The following is a 7,982-nucleotide window of genomic DNA, read 5'->3' as shown; positions in this document are numbered from 1 at the left end:
AAAGATTCGTTGGAATTTTGCGGTTTTCTTTTCAAACACTTTTTTCAACAATTTTGGGTGGGCAAGATATCTAAATACAAGTTTTATGGCGACCATAACGGTTTTTGTTGTTATTATTGTGCGTGAACGCTTCTAGGATACCGTCTTCCTTTGACGTCAGATACTTACACCAAGTTTTAGAAGACAAATTGTGTATAGATCCAGAATCAAAAGAAAATTTGTAGTAAAAATCGCCCAAACTGCTTTGTTAATGCCATCTAAGTTGTCAGTATTTTCTCGAATACTATTTCAGCAAAATAGCGGTTTGTGTTTGTAAACACATGCGCGTACTCCAGTCCAAGACCTGTTTCTTCTCGGATTACACTCAACCTACACACACAATAGCCTGCCGCTCATTCGCTGCCTCCCTTCTTATCAATGATAAACCACACCATCTCCTATTGCGATTGCGAATAAGCACCAACTGCCTACAAGCTCCGGGCCTAAATCCACGCTCCAGGTAGCCAATTAGAGCCTTAATCCACTACTCTCCCTACTACACTACTAGCATCCCGGCCGTGAAACTGAGCTTAATCCACATTAGCACTGATCCTAGATAAGTTAATATAGAAATTTACCTGGAAAGAAGAATAAGGTCGTGTTGTCTTGGCAGGGTACATAGCAGGGCAAAGAAGTAAATAATATAACTCTGAAAATTGTACTGAACTTTATTTTAAAAGATACACTTTTCTCTTTTCCAGGCTGAGAAATCAACAGCTCCCCACTAAAAAGCACCCGAACATTCACCTTCTAAACAGCGCTCTCTTTCTTGGTCGAAAGAGAAACCCTCGTCGCAAGTGACGTGAATAGCTTCGCCTGACAAAGGGCATATATAGTAAGAGTGGCAATCATATACGTCCTTAAAATAACCTAACGTGCCGTTACATTTTAGAGGCTCCGGAGGGGCTGGTGTAGTACCGTCAGTGGAAGTTTCTGGTATTACTGGAGAGGTTGGAGCCACTGTCGTTGACATATCGCATTCCCCTGGAATACAGCGGTTTCGCTCTTCACTGTACTTATATCCTTCATCACACGTCACGAGCGTATGCACGAGATCTATCGAACAGATGTGGTATGAGTTGCAACTTTCCATGGTATAGCCTTCTTCCTTGCAGTCAAATTCGTTACCTGGAGTAGCGGCAGGCGGACTTGTGAAAGGTTCATTCTGCGCGCAAACGTGCCAAACCTGAAAATATGTAAGCAACAACTGTCAGTTAAAATCTGTAACTACATGATATTATATGCCTGTAATAACATGTATCATGATTTAATTAATAATAATAATAATAATAATAATAATAATAATAATAATAATAATAATGAAGGTATCGTTTCGCGTCCCACAAACTTCTTTTACCGTTTTCTGGGACGCCGAGTTGCCAGAATTTTGTCCCATGGGAGTTCCTTAAACATGTCAATATATCAACCGACATGAGGTAGTTGCATTCGAGTACCTTCAGATACCAACGGACTTAGCCGGGATCGAACCAGGTACAGAGGGCCAACGCTCCACCGTCTTAGCCGCTGAGCCCGACAAGAACTGTGTTGTTTCATATTGTATGTCAGACAATGACGTTCGGCAGCCTGGTGATTGCGAAGAACTATGGTTGGAAGTGATGAGTAAGGGCAATCCCTTCTGTTAATAACCTATTAGTGTTGGAAATAACGACGGAAGGATAGCTGGATTTTGTAACATCCTGTCTTCTGAAATGAACTATGTTAGAATTTCATGGAACGTAGAACATGTGAAGCGCCCTGATTAAAATAGATGACTTTTGAGTTGTCAGTTCGAAAACGTACGATGGGTGTAATTGATTGAAGCTTTATGAGGAGTTGTTGTGAGTACGCTCACCCCCCCCCCCCCCCTCCAAGTCACACCGACATTATGTGTGTTCAATGACTGTTTGTCAGGTTCCATTAGAATTCAATAGAACACACTGTTCCTCTGGTTCTGGATCGCCAGAAACTAAAGTGAAAGTATTCGTTTATTGTAATACAAAGAATAGTTTTGATACATGCATATAAAGAAACCTTCTTACAGTCAGTTTGCCTATAACTGCATGTATCATGATAATTAGATCTAAGAATTGTTTTATACACATTCTACACATTATTCCAGTTTTAAGTCCTCACCCATTGTTATTACATTATGTTCCTTACTTCATGTTCTTCCATCATCCTTTCGCACAAACGTTTTATAATACTAAATGATTTTGATATATTTTCCGGTGAGATCCACTCGTTTGTGTTTACACTTAGACAATTGTGTGGAATTCTGCTCTCTTTCACACACACACACACACACACACACACACACACAATTTTAACCTGATCCTGACAACCCGTCCCAGTATATTTCACGTTCACAAGAAATACTTTGGATCAGCCTCAAGAGCATATGGTTAATATTCTTGTAAAATCTACGTAATAACAAGAACATTCGATATTACGAAATTCTTATTCCATACGACTCATTTCTGAACTGGTTTATTATGTTGTTGTTTTTGTTGTTGTTGTTGTTGTTGTTGTTGTTTCCTTTAATATGGTTGAAACGTCCAAATCAATAGACACGTAAGCTCAGGATGTGTGGGAAGTCTGTCCGATAACCAGAGTTTTGGTGTTAGTACCGGCCTATATATTTTTGTTAGTTGTTTCTAAGAAGAAGAAGAAGAAGAATATGAATCAAAGAAGTCAATCAACATGTATAAAACATTTCAACAGTTGTAAATTCAGGCTAAATATCAGAAAGGAAGTACACAAATTAAAATTATAATGTACACTGTGTCCGAATGGGTTCAAACAGCAAAAGTAAAAAAACCAGTTGGAACAGGAAGCTACAACCAACAAGCGACCGCTTACCACCACTGTAAACCATGCAGTAACCCCTAGCCAAGACTGTAAACCAATCAGCGACCGTTACTCATCGCTGTATACCAACCAGCGCGGAACCTAATAGCACAGCAGTTCAGCTCTCCATCGTCATATACATGGTGGTCCACCTAATGTGAACACTTCCGACATTTCCCCAACAGTTTAACGTATCGAGAAGACGATTTCACTGAAGGGTAGTAAATATTGGCATTCGTCGTTGCACCTGCGAAAACCGCTATATTGTGGGAGAAATACCGACCCGCAGCACGCATATCATTACGAGCGAGAATTCTTTTAAATCCGTCGCATTATATTGAATCTTGATGACGACCAAATATTACCGGCCAAAGTTCTAAGCTGATTTTTTTCACATAGCGATTTTCGTAGGCGCAATGACGATATGATAACAATATGTTATTACACACACAGTCGAACCTCGATATCTCGCACCTTCATTTCTAGAATTGTCAGTATCTCGAATTACTTCAATTTCCCAGCCATTTGTCCTATTCTTCCCGTGTATTTATTTCTCTATTTCTCGAAATTCGATTACACGAATTTCTCGATTTCTCGAAGCAAACGTTTCTTCCCATGAAGTAAAAATAATCTGTAACTCGAATTTTGTACAACATTGACTGTGCAATACAGCATTTGTAGTTTGTGACGAACAGTTAACAAATAAGGAAAGGATTACAGTGATGCTGGGAGCTAATATGACGGGAATCGAAAAAACAAACTTCTAGTGATCGAAAAATTGGCGAAGCCTCGTTATTTTTCGGGTGTGAATTCATTACCGGTCACGTACTAAAGTAACCCTGGAAGTCGTGGATGACAAGCTCCATTTACGAATCTTGGCTGCGTGGTTTCGAACCTAAATGCAGAGTCAGTCGATTATAAATGACAGCGTTTCTCACAGCAATAAATTTTGTTGAAAAGTATGTGGAAGGGAAGAAGGTTAACAGTAAAAAACAGAAGAGACTAACGAATTTTTTCCGAAGGTTTTAACGGAGGTATGTTTCTTGTTCAACTACTGTATGTACTGCAATCCCTCTTCCAAAAAGTTACTTTAATAAGGGTCATACTTAAAGCGATGCCGTAAAATACTAGTTTGTTTGTACATTTTTAAATACTATAAAAATTAATGTATTAAGTATAAGCCCGTAGATACATATGATTCAATTATGCGCTATGTTTGCTCAAAAACGGTATCCTCTATACCTCGAAATTTCGATACTCGAAATAAAATTTAGCTCGCGAGGTGATTCGATATATCTAGGTTCCACTGTAGTTTTATTTAATATAATAATTTACAGATTTAAGTTATCTGTAATAGTTATAGTGTAATATTATAGTTATTAGTATTGAGAGTGATATACTGCAGCTTGAGGTGAGGTGATCAGGCAAGAAATGTTGTGAACGTTCAAATAAGAATAAAAGTTTACACCACCTTTCCAATACTTATCTTTTCTTATATTTAGGATATAAACATTACAACAGGCGTTGTAAGATGGGACATGTTTCGCTTAACTCTCGTAAGCATCATCAGCCGAAAATAATATTAGCCTAACGTTAGGTCAGAGCCCCGAACCTAGTGTCCTTAAAATATATGGCACCTTAAGATTCAACATTTACAATATAGAAAATCAAGTAGGCTTAAAACTAGTGCGAAAAAGTATAGAATGTTCATCATGGCTATGAGAAAAGAACACACACTCGTGTCGAACAGAGGTTAAAAACAAGAAGTATAATACAGAGCTGGTAGTGAAATAATTAAAATCATATAGGATATCATTGTTACCAGTCAGTCAATCAGAATTTTCATACATAAAACAAGTGTGAAAACATATAACAATGTACATCTTGGCTAAGTGAAAAACACGGAATGTTCATACATAAAACAAGTGTGAAAACATAAAAGAATGTACGTCTTGGCTAAGTGAAAAACACAGAATCTTCATACATAAAACAAGTGTGAAAACATATAAGAATGTACATCTTGGCTAAGTGAAAAACACCGAATGTTCATACATAAAACAAGTGTGAAAACGTATAAGAATGTACATCTTGGCTAAGTGAAAAACACAGAATGTTCATACATAAAACAAGTGTGAAAACATATAAGAATGTACATCTTGGCTAAGTGAAAAACACGATCTGTATGTTTTCACACTTGTTTTATGTATGAAAATTCTGATTGACTGACTGGTAACAATGATATCCTATATGATTTTAATTATTTCACTACCAGCTCTGTATTATACTTCTTGTTTTTAACCTCTGTTCAACACGTGTGTGTTCTTTTCTCTTAGCCATGATGAACCTTCTATGTTTCTTCGCACTAGTTTTAAGCCTATTTGATTTTCTATATTGTAAGTGTTGAATCTTAAGGTGCCATATATTTTAAGGTCACTAGGTTCAGGGCCCTGACCTAACTTTAGGCTAAGATTATTTTCGGCTGATGATGCTTACGACAGTTAAGCGAAACATGTCCCATCATACAACGCCTGTTGTAATGTTTATATCCTAAATATAAGGAAAGATAAGTATTAGAAAGGTGGTGTAAACTTTTATTCTTATTTGAACGTTCATAATTTGATGTCCAGTACGGTCTACAATGAGATTTATTGCTTGTAAGAAATGTTGTGTAAGCATGTGTCAGATATAGCGTGAATTTGTGGAACTCTTGTGGTCCTAGCTAATCTTGGTTTGGTTTGACTTCCTGAAAAACTGTGTTGACGTTGCTCGGCTGAGGGCACAAAAGTATTTAAGGAACTAAGAAGCTTGTAGCGCATCTCCCATTCGGATTATTCGACCCTCTCGCCTGCACGAGGTGCCAGTGGATCATGATATTCGATATTATTTCGCGTGCATTCGCCCGAGCGTAGCACCAGGGACTCACCTACAAACTAACTCTGCTGACCAGTTACCTGACCGACAAGCAGTTGAAGTCATCAAAACTTTGTGGACCCCGCACAATAGTGGCAGGTGTCCCACAACTTGGAATTACCTCGCCTACTCTCTTTAATCTGGTCATGATAATCATCCCCAAACTAACTCAGGAGGAAGTGTAGTGTGTGGCCTACCGTAGCTCTTCACCTCAAATATCTTCAGATTAGCTGAAGACAAGCTCCCTCTGTGGATCAGTGGTAGAGTTCCGACCTCCTAATCCTAAGAGAACGGCTTCGAACCCGACAAAATAGTCGAATATTTGAAGGGTGGAAAAAAAGTTCTCTCGACACTCCGTGACATTCGATGTAGGCGTGTAAAAGATCTCTGGCAATTCATTAGGTATTTACCCGACAAAATTCATTAAAACTCAGCCATATTCGCTGCCCAAGAAATTTCGGTTTACTCTGCCACTCAGTAAGCCTAGAGTTAACCGGAACGTCGAAATTGACGAGCAAGCAACCAGAGGCGTCAATTTAGAAAACAAACTTCCACACGGTAGTTGAGGCCATACTTTTGTTATTATTATTATTATTATTATTATTCTTATTATTATTATTATTATTAGTTGAAGACAGCGATGGGTTGTTTTCACCTACTTTAATAACAGTAAGGAACGCATGAAAGAAAGCGCAGTATACGTACCGCGTTTTAATAAGCACCGAGGTAGCGATATCACGTTGTTTGTTTAAATGGAACTATCGTCAAACTCCCATATATTCAAGGAATTTTCGTTTCCCAGCGGGATTTAAATATTTTACATGTATTCTGTAATTAGAACTTCTATCGCTCTATTTCTTCGATCTCTCGAATGATATTTTAATCCAAAATGTAAAATATATTTCTGTAACTCGATGCAGTGTAGAACATTACACTTCTCTGCACATCAAAACTAGTTTCTGTTCTAGAAATATTACAGGGGACTGTTCTGCGCGTAGTAACGGACAGAACGAAGACAGACACAATTCATCTAGCTGCCACTCAGAATATTAAAATGGGCTTTACGGTGTATAGTAACGGACAGAGCGATGAAAGAAGAATTTTTTTTCTTCAAACCCTTTTCAATGAAACTAGGTCTACTCAAGTTTCCTTTAGGACGTGCTGTACAGACCGTAAAACTAATAATAGAAGCATATCTGCAAATTCTGCATTTCCAGCATTCATTTAGGTCATCACGTTCAGACCTTCAACAGCCAGCGCCTGCAGAGAATTTTGAAAATTTTGAAGTTCATAAAAAAATTTGACCTTGAGGGCAGAGCGTACACTCATGTTTTCCCAGAAATATAAATATGAGTAGAGTTATGTAACCAGCCAAATCATTTATTAATAATAAAGTAATTTCATGTGGCTGTTTGTAGCCTTCCCACTTCTCCTCCAGGCAAATGCCGGGATGGTACCTAACTTACGGCCACGGCCACTCCATTCCTCTTCCTTGTCTATCCCTTCCAATCTTCCCATCCCCATACAAGGTCCCTGTTCAGCATAGCAGGTGAGGCCACCGGGCGAGGTACTGGTCCACCTTCTCAGTTGTAACCCCCGACCCAAACGTCTCACGCTCCAGGACGCTGCCCTTGAGGTGGTGGAAGTGGTATCCCTCGCTGAGTCCGAGGAAAAAACGGTAAACGGATTAATATATAATAATAATAATAATAATAATAATAATAATAATAATAATAATAATAATAATATAATTTCATGTGGCTATTTGTAGCCTTGGTGTAGAGCCTCCGCGGAGGGAGCGCGGCGCGTGCCGTGTAAGGGACTGCGTGTAATATAAGAAGAGGAACATTTCATCTGTGTGAGTTATAAAGAAGTGCGTAGACAGTATAAAATCCAGTCCTCCGAGCCAGTGGAATTGAACATTCGCGGGTAAAATCCGATAGTCTGTTCGAGCATCGAACCTGGCCTCCATTGAAACGATGGTGAGCGCTCTCCCTCTCAGCCAAAGAAGCGGACAGTCGTAAGGTAAAGCGAGGGAGTTGGAAATAAAAAACCCTCCCTCTCTATCTCTGAACAGGTCCGAGATCGAATTTAGATGTATATTTCTAAGTCCATCGATGGCAAGCATCGCTGACATGGCAACTATTCAACTGAGAGAAAAACACGAAGGAAGAATAACTGTAAAA

General features: G+C 38.8%; 1 protein-coding gene across 2 annotated transcripts in view; it reads right to left on the bottom strand.

The window, feature by feature from the left end:
* Nucleotides 1-683: 683 nt before the first annotated feature.
* The window catches only part of LOC136863347 (mucin-2), a 90,899-nt gene continuing 83,600 nt past the window's right edge, over nucleotides 684-7,982 (bottom strand). For both annotated transcript variants that reach the window (XR_011017797.1, XR_010859205.2), the window contains exon 2: nucleotides 684-1,225. The gene's annotated coding sequence lies outside the window, so the exon portion shown is untranslated. The remainder of the gene's footprint in view (nucleotides 1,226-7,982) is intronic.

The sequence above is a fragment of the Anabrus simplex genome, chromosome 2 (genome assembly GCF_040414725.1).
Source record: "Anabrus simplex isolate iqAnaSimp1 chromosome 2, ASM4041472v1, whole genome shotgun sequence".
NCBI classification, from domain to species: Eukaryota; Metazoa; Arthropoda; class Insecta; order Orthoptera; family Tettigoniidae; genus Anabrus; species Anabrus simplex.
This window is presented reverse-complemented; position numbering and strand designations above follow the sequence as displayed.